The following is a 17,460-nucleotide window of genomic DNA, read 5'->3' on the forward strand; positions in this document are numbered from 1 at the left end:
TGCAGCACAGCACCCTTTAGTAAAGCCCGCTAATCCCCTGGGCTGTTCTGCTACTACAAATACCTGTATCTTTGCCCATATCCCTTGTGGTGGGGAAGGTACTGGAGGAACCTGGCGGTGATGGATCAGGTACTTTCCTTGCTTCATTTCTTCCTTCTGGACACTTTGACTGTGTTAAGTTTTTTCCTCCCCAACTGAAATTTTACCTAGGAACTCAACATTTTTAGGTCTCTGGTTGAAGGTAACCTGCTCTGGAGGAATGCTGCCAAGACATCTCCGGGGTGTCATGCAGTTCCCTGGGACCGGGACTGCTTGCCCCCCCCGTGGCCTTGTCCCTTCTCTGGCACCGGCAGAGACACTTAAACTGCCCTCCCTCGCTCTGTCTTGACGTTTTCATGGCTGGTTAGGCCGAGTCTGCTATGACTGAGGGAGCCCTGAAAACACAGAGTACTTTTAAATATGCCTGTATTTGAGTATCTATGGAAAACTGCAATTTATATATAACATGCAATCTCTAAATATTTGCGTTTTATTCTGCAGCTGTACAGAAAATGGTGAGAGCGGGATCAAGCCACAGACAGTCTTTGTTTTTTTAGTGAGAGGAGTTTTTAACAGGCTTCATTTTCACTACATAAGCCACTCTGTGATCTTTCTTATGCATCTATTTCCCCTTGATCTTGCTGCGTGAGTGACAGCTACTTTACACTAGCATTATCTGTCAAAATATTATTTAACTGGAATACCTTCTAGAACAAGTTTTTGTTATTATTAGAAATAAAAATGCAGTGATAATTGAATCCCTTTATATTCCCTGTGTAATGCAAGGAGTAAGACATATTCACACCTAAGGGGAAAACACATCTGGATTTCCTCTTTGCCCCAAGACCATGTGCTCTCCCTTACACTGTAGCAGCTTTGATTCACTATACCTTAGAGGGAGATGAAATTTGCAGTGTATGCATATCATCTAAGGAAAACAATAGCATACATACATTTTTTTGCTATAGGAATCGCATTAAATAAATATATAGCAAGCTGCAGTGTCACAACAAGTAGATGTACAATTACGAAGACAAAATACCCCAAGGAAATCAACACAAGGCTTATTAATATCCAGGCCTGCAGAAGACAACTGTCAGACAATTGGTCAACAAGGTACATGGTATCTGTTAGATACTGACTAACCCATTATGATCTTTATGAAGTGTCCTTTTGGGGGTCTAGATCTTCAAATATGAGTTGGAAGACCCTTTTCTTTTATTAGTTGCTAAGCTCTTTATACTTTTACCATATTGCGGCAGGTTAGAAGTCTGAGCTTTATTGTCTTATGTTATTGAAAATCCAGATTCCCGCAGCCTTCTCCCTCAGGTCAAGATTTGTCTGAGAATACATTCTCATTTCTCCATGTACAAAGGCTGTCTGGAGAGAGGCAGAAAAAGATTATGACTGTAATATACTTAAATCCAATTTATTTGCCTGACTAGAAACTTCCACACTTCACAATTGCTTCCTACAGAAGATTTTGTATTTAATTCCTTCATCGCAGTAAGAAGCAGGAATGATCTTAGTCCTCCAACAGGTATATAGTCGGCACACACCTGAGCCAGATGAAGCATGGTGGAAGAGATGGTGAAAATGGCAAATGGACACACTTATTTTGCAAGTTTGCTGCTTATTTCTGCTTAAGAATAATGAATTTCAAAGGGGTCTTTAAATATCCTTTGCAGAGCTGGTGTTCTGGGTCACCGCACGGATAAGGGGGTGGTTGTGAGCCTCACCTGCAAACGCTGCTTGATGTAGATGTCCTTTTGCACAGTAACTTCATGCACACGCTTCTCAGTTCTTGATTTGAGACAGCTAGTTAAGCTGCTGTGGTCACTAACCACACAATCATCATGTCACTGCTGCTATTTTAAACCTTCATTTGAGAAGGCTTGAAAAAGAAGTGAGGATCTCGTGTCAGGTTTCCTGCACCCTTTCCCTAAGCAGTGGTGGCACCAGACAATTTCTGCCCTGCATGGCCAAGGGAAACACGGACAGTCAGTAATGGTCTGGGCGATCTAGGTCCTGAGCAACATGGTTTTTTAGGAGAAAAAAAAAAAAGGATGAAAAGACTCCTTGCAAAATGCAGCACTGGCTTTTGCGCTGCAGTTAGGGGACTGCTGCTGAGAGCCTCAGCTTCCCATAACGCTGCCCAGGGCCTGGGATACTTGTGGAAGATTGCTAAACTGTCACAAAGAGATCAGTAAAGCCATAGTGGGGACAGCTGAAGCATTAATTGTAGCATCAGTTCCTGCTTGCCTTGGTTTTTGCACGTGGTCTGCAGTAGCGGCGGCAGCTCGGTGCTTGGGCAGGGCGATGCTGGGGTCCCTGCCGAGGGCAAGGTCAGAAGGAGAATTTCTTCACGGTTACCCCAGCGACGTTTTGGAGAGGTGCGTGACAAGCAGAGACCCGATGTAATTTGGCACGAAGGTCAGATTCACTTTGGGGTCGACATCGCCAGCCCATGAGCTGGAGCGAGGAGGGTGATGGCCACCCCCCCACACACCGTGTAGCACGGCAGTGGTGGTCGGCAAGGGTCACGCAGCCCCCGGGGTGTGGGGGTTCTTGGGGAGCGAGGGCTGGGCAGATTCGGGGTGCTGGACGCTCATGCGAGCGAGTGTGTGTGTGGTACCCGCACGGGTGCACCCACGGCTGGGGATGGAGAGCAGATCAGCGGGGCTTGGCCGCTGCTCGCTGACGTACCAGGATGGGACAAGATAAAGGGGGAAAGGGCCAAGTGACCCGAGAGCCGGTGGCTGGGGGGGGGGGATGCTCAGAGAGATGCACCGATACCAGACGGCCGTTGAGGTGCGATGTGCCGAACGCCCCGAAGGTGGAAAGGAGGAGCTGCCTCTGTCTCGTTCTAGGTTTTCCCACTACTTCAGGGTGATACACCTCTCGTGTCTGTCATAAGACCAAAAAACAGCCTAAAAAGATTGTAAATCAATTCTGGGACAGCTACTTATTTATGAAAATGCTACAGATTTTTTTTTTGAGCATCGAAAAGAAATCTCAGCTCATTGTTTGGTTTGAAACAGATGAATGAATTCTCCCAGAAAGCGCTGCAGCACTGATAACTCCAGGGCAGCGGGGCTGGGCCAAATAAAGCTCTTTTTCATAGCAAACACCAAGCTAGAGCAGGTTCTTCTCAGATCACCTGTGAGATTTGGGTTATTTATTCGGTTGCTCCCGAACTTCTGCAACTTGTAAACTTCCAGCATGCGGATGCGTGGTTTGTGCTTTTTGTGAGCTGTACCTTCAGTCTGTGAGCTGGAACGCTTTAATTCTCTTTCCTGGCACAGAGACCCGGAGTGCGGGTTTCCCGACACTGTCTCTGTGCAGGTGTTGTGCACGGGCTGCGGTGCTGCATTTTTTCATTTTCCTCCCAGCCTTTGGAACAAATTCTCCTTTTCAAAGTCTTCACCCCGTGGGGCTCTAAAATCATAACAATTAATGCTGGAAAAGACTCCTGAAGCCACCTAAGCCGTCCCTCCTGCTAGGGCAGGATTGCTCAAGCATGCAAAGAAATTAATGGGGAGGGAAGGCGCGGGAACTAGGCAGGGACCTACTCTGAAAATAAAGTTGGGTTTAAAAGTTGAAACTACTTGAAACAGCTGTTTGAGGGGAGGTGGCAGAGCTGCTCTGTCTCCCGAGTTCGATGGTTAATCTGGAAGCAGTCGTAATCACAAGTTTGTCCCAACTTTAACTCCATTTCAACTCCTGCTTTTTTTCCATATTTTTACTTTTTCACAAAGCCTGATTTTTGTAGCAATAAGGGGTAGTCTAAAAGGCTTATGGTATTCGGTGTTTATCACCTATTTCAGAATCATTAAGTGCCTATAAATGCATATGAAATATCTTTGGCGGATTCCTTGCCTGTTAAGCGATGCGTTCTTCCTACGTTTCTAATTGCAAGCAGGAAAAATAGGAGGAATTTGTTTACCGGCTTCCTGCATAATATTCAGACATCTGGAGCTGCTAGGTCTGGATGGCATTCCTGGGGGAGAAAAGATACATCAAGGACAATTAGACAACTTGGGAACCGCAGCCTAAAGGGAATATGCCCAAACGCGGCGAACATCCCTACGACGGTGGCTCTGGCACCGACCGAGCCCCGGTGCTCGCCCCGTGCACCCATCTGCCCTCGCTTGGCTTTTCTGCTCTTCCTTCTCTCTCTGATGCAGTTTTTTCCCCTGCTCCCGCTTATTGTCTCCTTAAAGAAACCTGTTCTCCATCGCTGCGTGCTGCTGGGGAGCTCCCGGTGCTGCCCCTGTTTGCACGGCTCGGCTGAGGACGGTGGCTGATGGAGCAGCATATTTGGGGGGGGAGGCTCTGATGGGGGATTTCTGATGTGCTGGTTTTTGCTGTCCTCAGGAGCATTGGCCCTGTTCCTTATTCACGTGAAAATTTTTCCAAAGCAGTGGCAGCATCGCAGAAAAAAAAAAAATTTTTGTGAAACACGTAATTTACCCCTGTGCCATCTAAGGATGCTTTAGACTGTATTTAGGGGGTGGAAGTATACAGTCTTTTATGCATCTTGGCTGTGCAAGCCCTCGCCACTTCTCTTTCCTGTAGCAGACTTGCAGGTACAAACTCTTGCATTTTTGTGGTTTCCTCTGGGCTTGTGCCGCTCCTCGAAAATCTAGGGACCACCACATGAAAAATGGGGAAAGGCAGTCCCATGGGGATGCTTTCTCATCTGTGACACAGATGGGTTATTGATGATATTCTCTTTTCTTATTTAACTGCTTGAGATCATCTGAGAGAGATGGTGTGGATTGATTTAAATCAGTGAGTCAAGTAACTGCTTTTAATCATGATTTAAATCAAAAAGTGAGAAACCTTGGTTTAAGTAATTGATTTTTTTTTTTAATTTGCTTTGCATTTGTACTTCTTCAGCTTCCTAAACAAAGGTCTGTCCCCTTTGGCGATGTACTGGAACTAAAATTCTCTTTGTAACAAATCGGGTGGTATTTTTTTACCAAAGACTACATAGTATCTGCTTATGTATTTTGTGAACATACTTTTATTCAAATTTTACTTTTACATAAAAACCATTTCTCTGCTTTATTTTTATTCCTTTTTTGTTGCATGTGTTCCATACTTCATTGCATCAAACTACAGCAGGAGAGGTGACTGGAACACAGCAAAGGGATGGAGCAGCATTTTTTCATGTAGATAGTGGTTTTTGTTAGATGTATACCTGAGAAAAGATGTTAAACATATTTGGCAGTAGGACATGAGGCTGAAATGATCATAGTTAGTTCTGGGGAAGTCTTTTGGGGTGCTCGCATGCACCCAGCCATGGGTATTTGTGCTGGGGCTCTGTGCCGCTCTGCAGCTGCCCACCGCGACCGACCCCCTCGCCCTTTGCTTTGCCGAATTAGTAGATGCCGTCCTCTCGCACATAGATACTTTTTTGAGCAAAGGAAAGCAGCGTTATCTTTAAACTCCGATTATTTTCTCAATTTCAGGGGAACTAGCGAAGCTAAAGAAAACCTCTTTGCACTTCCAGGCAGTCCAAAAATCACAAGCAATTAGTGTTGAAGTTTTCCAGCACGGCGGAGACAAGCGTGTAGGTTTGAACACGTGTAACTACAGGTATTTACTCTGGCGAGAGCCCGGGAAGAGCACCGAGCTGCAGCGGCAGAGCCTGTTGTGACAAACAGCGATGCTGATGTGGCTGCCAGAGCTGGGCACCGTCCCCGCTGGATCCGCACCGCGTTACCCTTTAGTTTTGAGCACCTGAGTTTCTTTGGTAGGTCGCAGCACTTTTATGTCTTGGTTTGATAGATTCGTACAGGTTAGTAAGTTTAATAGATTACAGTGACTTTAAGCCTTAGCCCAGGTATTTGTACTTTCAAGTGATCCTGACCAGCCTATGATGTATATAATGTACATTTTCTAAATTTATTTCTTATCAGCTCTGGAGAAGGAATGCAACCTGAATATAAATGTATTACGTAAATTGTGAGAGGACAGTACTGTGTACCGGCTGGGAGTTAGTGCGAGCGGCTGGAAACCCTTTCATTACCGGGCAGGAGAGCAGCGATGCTCAGCTCCACCTTTGCCACCAGACCCACCAGGTGGGGAACGTTGCAGATTTTATTCCCTCGCATGTTCTGCTGAATATTTATATGCAGCTCATTGGAAAAAATGTTGAAACTCTGTGGACTTAATTCCTGGCAAGGATAGATGCACGCTGTCATTCCTGACTCGTAATCAGCGGGCTGCCGCTGTCTGGCTGAGGAAGCCAGCATCAAATTGAGGAAACGCAGGTGGAAAGAAAATCCAGGAAAGACAGAGGTTATGCTGCTGGGGAAGCAGGAGAGCTTCCCCACAAAACGCTCTCTCCATTCATAAATTATCAACTTGGACCACTTTCTGGTTGTTTTTCTACTCCAGGTGCTCATCTCCCACATAATTGCATATCCAGGAGGGGTGCAGCACCACTGGCCTGGGATTTATTCACTCCTGCTAATGATGCACCGACATCAAATTTATGTGCATTTGCTGCCGCCTCACTGGCTTACTGGTTTATTGTGTTCGGAAACATCGGCTCTTAAAGAAAGGGTAACTGGGACGGGTGCAGCAGTGTGATCTCCCCGGGATCCAGGACCGGGAGCACATCACTCCTCTGGGCTGCTTTTCCTGGTGTCACACACCCTTATGTTCAAAGCTCTGAATTTAGGGGGTCTGGAGGAGCGGAGGTGCTGTCTCAGCCCCGGTGCCTGCTCCCCTGCCCGGGAGGAGCAGAGCCCCTCCACCGGTGCCCACCCTTGCTGGGAACCCCCTTCACAAACCATCCTGCTCCTCTGTGCAGCATTCAGGCCCCCAAAAGAGGGCAAAATGGGAAACTGTGAGCGATGGGGAGGGCAAGCAGGGGGGGACACCTTTGTAGCACCCAGAGATTGTTAATTTATCCACCCAAGTGCTTTACTGCTACGGTTTTCCACCGAGGCACCTGCCCTTCTGAGAAGGTTGCTCTGCCCGAGCTGGTGCTGGGATGGGTTTGGGTGGGCATCGTGGGTTTTGGGGCAATGATAAAAAAAGCTGTGTCAGCTCCCCTGGCACCCAGCTGTGGGTCTGCCGGGGTGGGGGGGTCCCGGGCAAGTGAGGGGGCTCTTTGCACGGAGCCCTGGGGCTGCCAGGCGAGAGGGGCCACGGACATTTGCCTTTGAATATTTGCACTGGTGAGTGGGTGGCCGAGTTATTGGTATGGCCCAAGGGTTGTTGCTAACTCGCAGGGGTTAGAGCTCATTCGGATCACACCGGTGCTGCTGTGCCTTCTCCGGCTGGTCCTCTGCTCCCTCTCCCGTGGCAGAGGTGCGGTTCCCACCCAACAGCGTGCCGGTGCTGCCTGCCGCGCAGCATCTCACCAGATGTCGGAGGAGACCGGTGATCAGGAGCCCTCGCTAGTTTTATGAAGGGCTGATCAATATTTGAGCCTATCTTTTGTTGCAGCTGACAGCGCCCGGCAAAGGTTACACTTTGCACTTTCCCTCTAGATAAAACAGAACATAATGTCTTCTTTGAACTCTTTTCAGAATTGCAAATCGCCCGCTCCTGGAAGTGAGATACAGTGAGGTACTTGTAGGCGGCTTTGCCGGCATCAGGCAGGGCTGGTTTCCAGCAGAAACGAGACTCGTACAAACCAAGGTTCCTCCCCAGCGGTCCCGACATGCGGCCCCGTAGCTTCCCCTCGCTGGAGCGAGGAGAGGACGGAGCTCAGCGGGAACCCGCCGGCTTCCTCGAGGACCCTCAGCTATGGGCAGTGTCTGAACTCCAGAGAGGCAGCGCTCAGGAGAAGAATTAAAACGGAATGGAGAAAATAGAGCTGTATACGCACAGGAGAGCCCAGGTAGCGGGGAGCACAGAGAGCGATGCTCCACGAGCGGTGCTTGAGCTCCTTCCTGTGGTGGCAACGATGAGTTACTTGTCGTGTACCACCAGCCTTGTCTCGGGAGGAGATGGTGGGCCTGAGCGTACATCTGCCAGCCCTTCCACCCTCCATCTCCTCCAGCCAGCCGGTTGGGAGGAGAAGAGCAGCCCTGCGATGATGCCCGGGGCTCTGCAGTAGGGGGGCAGAGAGGCAGGGCAACCCGCCCGCGGCTCTCTGCTCTCTTGGGCTACGTAGGCTAACCGGAGTGGAGTTGCACGGTAGTACCAACCGCTCGCGCGGTGGAGAAGCGCTTGGCCGGCCGTACGGTCACCCACGGTACGGCCTTTTTATAAGGCGACTTTATTACCGCAGCCGCACGTGTTTTCCCAAGCAGGAAGGGTCGAGTAGTTCGTGTTGGGTATGTAAAAATGGAGCGAGGGGAAGACGAAGCGGCGTACGTACCCCAGGCGTGCCTGGTGCTCGCTCCAGGCAGCGGCGAGGAGTTCTGGCCGCGGGAGAGCCTGCCCACCCGGGCAGCCCCCGGCAGCGGGAGGCGAAGGGCAGAGCCGCCGGTCCTGCCTGCTCTTCTCGCCACATGGAAAGCGGCAGTAATTTGCAAGTTGTGCATGCGGATCTTCAAAAGAACAGAATTTGGCCCTTAATGTTCTTTTGATGTATTTTTTTGTATGCAAATAAGGTTTAATTTCTGAACTTTGAACAGTTTGCAGATTAGTTTATTAGAGTGTTGTATTATTAAGTTGTATACTCCTGGGGTCAGAGCGAGGCATTTGGAAACCTCAGTGAACATTATTTATATTGTTAAACAAAGTCAAGAAATTCAGACATCTGGTATTCACCACAAAAGCAGACAATCAAAACAAAGACATATTTGTAATCATACTCAGTAGTCTTTTTATGTGAAGTAATTACTAAAATAATCTAAAGACATGGATCAGATTATTAATGAAAATTATAGCCTGCAAACTACTGTAATATACATCTCTACCTTTCATAAAAGCCTGCAAACTACTGTAATATACATCTCTACCTTTCATAAAACAGACGGGAAACTGTATAATGTAATGAATAGCCCTGGGGTTGTGCAATGCCAGAATTCATACTTTGAAATCTGTTGTCTCAGCTGATGAGCTCTAAGGGGAGTATTAGCAGACCTACTGCTGATTGGGCTGTAGATGGTAATTTTGAACTCTACTCTTTCTATCTGATGTACTGATTTTGCTCTTTTTGTACTAAAGAAACCAAGTATGAGTTATTAATGAATTCCTTTTAATATAAGCATTTATATGCATATAGCTGGGTAAAGTTCCAAATAAAGTAGAAAACATACAGGGCTAATTTGCCTGTATTAACATAGGAATGGGAAGGCGAACAGGGCTACGAGCGCTCCGGGCTGCCACTGTGACACTTGTGGTCCGGGCCGTGGGTGAGAGTCACCTGTGCTACGCTGCTCCGCAGAGCACGGTCTTGCCTAGACCCGACTGCCAAATTTAATTGAAGTATATACATCCATCTAGACATACACCAGGTGGGAACCTGGCCCTCCGAACGCGTTCGGGGCTGTGCGTCGCGCCGAGAGCAGAGGGGTGACTGCAAAACTGCGTGGAGGTGGAAGCAAACCTCTCCTGCGCTCCCGGGACGAGAGCATGATAGCCGAGCGGTGGGAATGAAATGCCACTTATTTTCTTGCACTAATGAATATCTTGCAGGGCAGAAATAGCTCTGCACTGATATGAAGTCTGGATTTTCAGCTGCTGTTTAAGTTTCTCCTCTTCTAAAAGTGATGGTGAGGCTCAGTCCTGTCATCCACTTCCTCTTACAACTGCCACCGACTTCAAAGGAAATCCTGCTGGCAAAATAGCTACAGAATTGTGTCAGTAGTTTATTTGCTCCCAAGATTAGATAATTAATGAAGACAGAATATTAAAATTACATTTACATAAAGCTAAGGGTAATCTTAAAGTGTTCTATTATTTTGTAAATGACCCGAAGTTTGTAACGCATTTATAATCACGAATCAGGAGACAAGTCCTTTCAAATAAGGAAGTACAATTTATAATCTCAGTTTCTTTCATTATTTATTCATACTGCTGTTGAATCATCTGCTCTTCAAAACCTCTAAAGCCACAGAGCTTGCTTTACCTGCCGATGCTATTCTACCAGAAAGTTAGACTAAGCTCTGCGTTTGCGTCAGTCCAAATTACATCAAGAGGTGAACTCCAAACAGATCATTTTGCTTGGACCTAGTTATTCTGAAATTCTACAGGGCTTCTGCTGTTTGGCTTTCCCTTCAGGTTTAGATGTGCGCTACACCTGAATTACTGAAGACTTAGTGACAGCAAAAGCAGACATTCACTATTTTCAGCATAAAACCATGAAAATACTGATTCCTTTCCACTCTAGTGCCATATTTGTGGCAGTACCCTGAATGATTGCTATCATATGAACCCATTCTTTTGCTTGTTTTGAAAAAAGCATCTCTCTCATATCAGAGTTTTATTTAAAGCCAATTGCCTGTTCCCAGGTGCAGTTCTTTTCCCACCCCTACAACACTGAGTGGTGTTTTCATCGTGCTTGTATCTTGTGCATGCACGGCCCTCGGTGGGCCATAAGGCTTCAGAAAGATCCACCCAAGTAAATCAGGTCTTTAACCCACAAGCTATTCCAGGAGCATACCCTCCGCAGCTGTGCCCAACGCAGTAATAACAAAAATCCCAAATTCCTCATCATAATGGCCGGCACTAAAACCGAATCTCCCCACTGCTTTTCAACCTAGATAGCAACATTTTTTGTCAAGAAATGGGAGAGAAAAACTTTTAGTTCCTTTTCTAAAATAACTGTCACAGTCTCTGATCGGGGAAAGTGATTTGCTGCACATAAAGACTGAGAAAGTGTCAGCTTATAAAGAGCAGGATTTTGTGACTCAGCTTTTAACAGAATTGGAATGCCTTCAACGTGATCATCAACAAAATTGTCAAATGGATGTAACCCTGGCAATTAAAAGCAGACAGAAAATTCGGATGTTTACTAAATTCTGTTATTTACTAATGATTCTAAATTATCTGATCTTCAATGAAATAGCACCTCTTTACTAAATAACTCAAAAGATCTAGTTCCCTTTTCTTACAAACCCTTTTAAAAATTACTCTTTTGAATTCTTTTCCTTCTTGGTTTTTGCTCAGAAGTTAACATTTTAAAAGCTTCATAGACTCCTTCCTTTGCGAGCTTCTCGAATCATGGACCCAAAACATCTTTCACTTACTGGGCATTTTCTAGACAGAGGTATTGGGTTCAGATAACTTCCTTTTATTTAAAGGCTTACCGTATTACATTGATAAAAAATACCTTTGTTCAAGACTTGAACAAAGCAGCATCCAGCAGGGTGCTGGAGGCAGCCCTGGGTGCCGCGAGCGCTGAGGAACTGGGGATGGATTCCCGACTCCTCTCCTCGTGGGTGTGAAGATGAGGGTGGTGGGGACGAAGGCCGATGCTCGGGAAGGTGTCTGCAAGCAGAGGGAGCCTTTCGGTTCGGGCTGGGAGGCGCTCGGAGGATTTTAGCTGTGCTCTGCCTTGCAGAGAGGCTGCCGCTGTCAGCCTTGTAAAATGTGGTGTAATACCCGCATTCCACTAAACTTGTGTCTTGTTTTTCCCAGGGCATGGACAAGCCTGGCTTAGGACACGAGTGAGAAGCGGAGAGATGGTGTTGACATCTCTTTATTAATTAAGGCCTAATTCATAACAGGGGGTGTTTAACCAAGCAACTCGGTGGATCCAAATCTCACGCTTGGGAAGTAACTTGCAGAATCAAGGTCTTAACTATTAACATTTTGGGTGATCTTTTTTTAATAGTTTCAGTTGAGAGGGTTCTGCTTTCTCACACAGCCGGCATTTTGTCCTTTGTAGCTGTGGAAACCTGAAAGCCAGTCCTGCAGTTTTCATTTTTCCGCTTTGAGCACTCTCTCTCAAACTTTCCGCCTGTTTCCTTGTTTTCTTAGATTTTTTTTGCTGCTGTCCTGCGGAGCAGCTCTGAGCACTGCTATTTCAGTTCGGAAATAGGGAAGATTACATAGAGATTTTCTCCCTCCTTCCCTTCATTTGTGCTTGACCAAGGGCGAAGCTCTGAGGCTGCTGGGGGGTATCACACCTTGCTGGCGTAGATGTGGGTACGCAGCAGGCAGGATTTTCCCGTACACCCGAGGAAGCCCGGGACCGCGCCGTACGTTACCAGTTTGCTTTTACTGCTGCAGCAGCAGAGGTGGGAGCAAGGGGACCTCTGGTGAAGTGCGAGGATATGAGAGGAGAGGGATTATACACAGTGCAAAGCTTTAGTCGCTCCACGTGTGGGTGCTTATGTTAACGTAATTAAGAGGTAAACGTTAATAGCACGGTTTCAGTCCGGAGGGGGAACACTTTCAGAAGGAGCTGGACGGACTCCAGCGCAGACGGACTTGCAGACCTTGAACAACTGGAAAGGGAAAGTACAACACCAACTGCGTGCTGCTGTTTTAATGTTCCGAGATAGACGATTTCGTTGTAATCGCTCTTAATATTTAACCGTCGTGCCTACTTGGAACCATTACTGGCCATCACTAGGTGGCAACACAGCTGGTGGAGAGATATCCCATGCCGAACACGCGCGGAGGGAAACCTCAGGCTGATTTCGCATTGCTGGCTCCGTAGATTAGGAAAAATCTTCTTGCTTCTGCAGGTCTGTATTCCATCTGCAGCCTTCCTGAAACTTCACAGGCCTCTCACTGTGCAATTACAGGAGGATTTTAGTCTGATTATACATGAAAAACTCCCCTCTATAAAGAAATTCAAAGATCAGAGACATTTTCTTTTAAGTATTACATTGAAATTTGAACACTCCTGCTGCTTATTACAAAATGTTTCTACAAGGCACTATGGAACTCTTAGACTTTATATTTTCATTGTAAGAATTTTTTTCTGTTCTCTATTTAAACATTAAATCCGAGCATTTCACTTCCATCCATTTTTTTTACTGAAATGTATGTTATGGAAGTTTTAATTACAGCCTGAACAGAATGCATAGTCACAAGTCATTGTTATGGATAGCATTAACAGGACTAAGAGAATCGAAACCAAACAAAAAATAAATGACATTTTTGTCCTTCAGATATGTGAAAATGTGAATGCAAATTCTATAGTCTTATTTTTTCTGATCCCCACTACTCTCTAATCTTATCAAATATACATTCCCATATTCTGAGTCAGTCTGATAAAGCAGCTTGCTATAAACAAGTTGCATTAGATTCTGTAGAGCACATTTTCCTAGTAAATCCAATTTCACAATCTTTTTCTGGTGACATATTAGCCATTCCTTAGTATATAAAACGTTCTTTGAATATTTTAACTACTGTGTTCTACAACAACATGTAGCATAATGCAGTTGTACTGTACGCTATCTTTCTTTAGACACCGTTCTTTACTGGAAATGCAATATCGTTTTACAGTACACTCCTTGTTTACCCTTTCAGGGCAGAGGTAAGTAACGCTCCCCAGTAAACATCTCGATTACCAGTACCTGCCTTGATGCAGTGTATCTGCACAGTTAGCTTTTGATATAACTGTTTGTCTGTGAATGGAGGTGCCTCAAGGTTCATAAATCTGTATGCAGTAGTATGGGTTCTCTAACAGCAATTCATTTTAATTATGTGAGACATAAAAAGACCACCTACAGATGAGACAATACAGCTGTAAGATTCTCAAGGTTACTATGGGGAATACTTCATAACTGAAGTATGTTTTCCCAAAGGAATTATACTACCATTTGATTTAATTTTTAATTTTTACATTTTAATCAAAAATAGATCAAATGGTGGTGTTATCTCCTGGGAAACATACTTCAGATATGAAGCAGTCCATGTTCCTTTTAAATATGTAAAGCTGCCATTTATGTATAACTCATGAATGACACCCTGTGTTGCAAGCAAATATCATGCAGTGATTTCTATATTGTTTCAGTAACAACACTATAATCATGCACAAATATCACTACACCTGATTCTACAAAGCAAATGGCATTAAATAGTATGGACTTCAGGCGCTAACACAATATATACCTAGTGCTAAATAAGAGCCGCCATGTATTGAACATGTGCGCATTAGTATTAGCAGGGACCATATCCCATGGGGCAGCCAAACACCAGGCAAGTTGTTGTTTAGCTTTCTGAAAGCTATTGTTCGAAAACTCAGATTCAGAAACACAGTGCGGTACATTACAGCAAAGAACAAAGCGTGATGTGTTCAGATCTGGAGGTCACAATTTAAAGACCTTAACACGTACGTTGTCATGGAATGGCAAATGGATTTTTTGAAGTTGGTGAGGACATATTGTTTGACAGAGGATGAGGTTCAGATCGATGAATGCCTATTTGATCTGCCTGGGTTTTTTTTTTTTTTCTTTTTGTATGTGTTTAAAAAGAAAACAAGATGGCCAATGTTTTTCTTGCTTACTTGTGAAAGAGTTGGGAACAACTCGGGAAGACAGAGCAACGGACGAGTCTCAGTGCCCCTTGACGCGGGACATTTCCCACTCTACCTGTGGACTTTAGTTTTCAGTAACAGCCACTTTAGTAAAATATCTGTCCCCCAGCAATGGAAGCCCTTGGTGCTTCTCAGAGCAATATGTACATTTTTGCATACATGGTGTTTATGGGCAGTTATCCTGTGTGGAAGTTTCATGTGTGATAAAATGTCAAGGTGTAACTCTGAATTTTATACTTACTGCCAGTAATCAAGGCAAAAAAAGCATTATTAATGTGTGACTATTAATCTGCTAATACAGGATATCATATTATTTTCCCAGGAAGCACCGTATGGGGTTCTCAGGAGGGCTGCTGAGGTTTTAATATGTATACAGTTTTCCCAACTAATTTAGACATAACCACCACTAATTTTAAATATATTATTTTCAACATGTATGTTGTATAAATTTCTTGTCTTCGTGGTTAGTCATATACAGACTGCCTTTAAAACCCACATACTAAACTCAAAATTTTGTTTTTCTGTCTTTTTTTGGCAGTCAAGATGACAAGTCGACATGTAATTATCATCAAATGAATAGTTAAGCGAATGCTAGTACCATAGTCTAAAGCAACTAAACCTAGTACAAAAATTTTACGTAACATAGATAATATATTTATTATTTTCATCAATATTACATTTATCCAACCCCTTTCACATTCGCTCTTGTGCTTCTTCCTACTCCAGACATCAAACCAGGATTAATTCTCGTCTTGTGCTTCATCTGCTTACCTTTATACAAAATGTACGTACAATGCTAACCAGCCAAAATCCTGTTCATCTCTATATAGACAAAGTTACTTCACCCGCAATACATGTAAGAATAGGTGACAAAAGAAGAAAAAAAAAAAGTAAGCAAAAAATGACGCCTTTATCCTCCCCCCGTCCTTTGTTTCAATACTGCTGTTCCTGAGGTCCATCGTTCCTGCTCCAGGACCATTAGCCTGTCCTGCGTGGCCCAGGTTAGACTTTTCCAAGGCAGACAGTTAAAACCCATTTTCTCCAGAAAGAAATCAATACAAGCAAGCAAGCAAGTTAACGTGTACTTACTTATCAAACAAGTTTCACTTTATTTTTTGAAGATTTTTGCAGAAATGGCAAGTTAAGGCAAGGGCTTTGAAGGGCAGCATGCACCCTGTCTGTGGTTTACCAGCCGTCCTCAGTCTCAGGAAGGGTTCGGGCAGTGATCGTCCTGTACCCTGCAACAGCAGACCTTCAGAGCACGAGGCAACGGACCCTCTTTTGGGTTAAGAAGAGGAGAACAACTGAGCTTAGGAGCACACCAGCACGCAGTTGGATCCGGTAGGTGAGCAGTCTATCGCAGCAGCTCCTGTTAAGGCCCCTACACCTACGCCACACATAGTTTGGAGGTTTTACGCTGGACTAAACTTAGGCTGCTGCACTGAGCAGGAGCTGCCCAAGGTTCAGACTCCCATGGGGAGAACCTGACGTGCAGCTGGAGCGGAGGTCCCAGGGCAGACTCCTTTTGAAAGAAACCATTTCGTGTGCACTGAAACTGCGCGACCAACTGTAGGGACGCGCAGCAAGTGGCAGCGGTCGGGGGATTCGCTTCAAAACCACACTGCTATGAAGCAAAATGATAATCTAAATAAAGCAATAGTTTAAGGACCTCACAGTTTAGATTCAGGAAGGTATCTAGACACCTACGTTTCTACTGAAATCCACAGGAACTCAGGTCTGATCCTCAGGTGTTCCAACTAGGTGAGGAAAAACAAAATCTGGAGACACAGATGGAGAGGGATCAGTTGAAAAATATTAATGTTTAACTCTCTATTAAACCAAACCTGTAGAGGAATTACTTTGTTTCAAAATATTGATTCTGCATATCATTCATACATCTGGCCCATGAGGGGGAAACACTGTGTGGGCTATACTGCACAAATGAAACTGTATGTAATACAAACTACAAACAGTTTTTATTTACCTTTATACCTCAGTGTCTGCAGAATGCAATTCAATTATTAATGGAATAACAAAACCAGTCAGTTTCATACTGTAGCCACAGTGGTGTTTAATGCTTCTGCTTTTGTAAGTAACAATTTACAAAATACAAAGTTAAAAATATTAGATTATATCATTTTAACCTGAATTAAAAACAGACCATATGCCTATTTTACTATATACATGTAGATACAGTATCACTCAGGTGATTTTGTGTACAAACCACAGCATTAGGAAATATAAAGAGTATATAATTTTTATCAATAGAACAAAATTTCATAGTTATACAAGGTGAAGAAAAGTCTTACAAAAATAATTTTGTGGTTCCACTGCAGATTTGACACAAATCTGCTTTAAAGAAATATTCACTTGTCCCAACCCGTACAGCATTCATCTGTACCTTTCACAATAGCTTTATGATTCTGACTGACAAATCCTGAAAAAAATTACAAACACAGTACATCTATTTAAAAGAATACTATTGTTATAAGCCTTCAATATATTAAACTATTAAACTACAATTTGTTTTCATACTGGCTGATTTATAAATGCATTCCTTACCCCATGAGAAAGCATGGAGTAAGGAATCACATCCTAGCTGAAAGAGTCACTTGAAAGTTTATCCAGAAATGTACGCATTCTCACTTGTGAAAAAATCAGGGATAACAATGATGTTCCTAAACAGCTAAACACGTTTCTAGTCAGCTGGCGAGGTCAGCTACCACTTCAGAACGAGTAAGACCAGCAGCCGTTTAGCAGGGAAGCAGGACAGCCACCCGCAGCAGGTGCTGCTTTGCCCCGCAAAGCAATGAACCCTTGGACATAAACCCCGGCTCACAAAGTGAGCAACACCAGTTATTTCACTTTGAGATCCTTTAGACAGAATATAACTGAAATGTAGGTCTAGCCAGAATACTTTATTTATCAGCAGTAGCATTACCAGAAATGTAAGTAAAAATCTGTTCAAGTTTTTGTTAGGACTTAATGGCCTCCCGCAACACGGAGGAATG

Source organism: Harpia harpyja, chromosome 10, assembly GCF_026419915.1.
Source record: "Harpia harpyja isolate bHarHar1 chromosome 10, bHarHar1 primary haplotype, whole genome shotgun sequence".
In the NCBI taxonomy this organism is placed as follows: Eukaryota; Metazoa; Chordata; class Aves; order Accipitriformes; family Accipitridae; genus Harpia; species Harpia harpyja.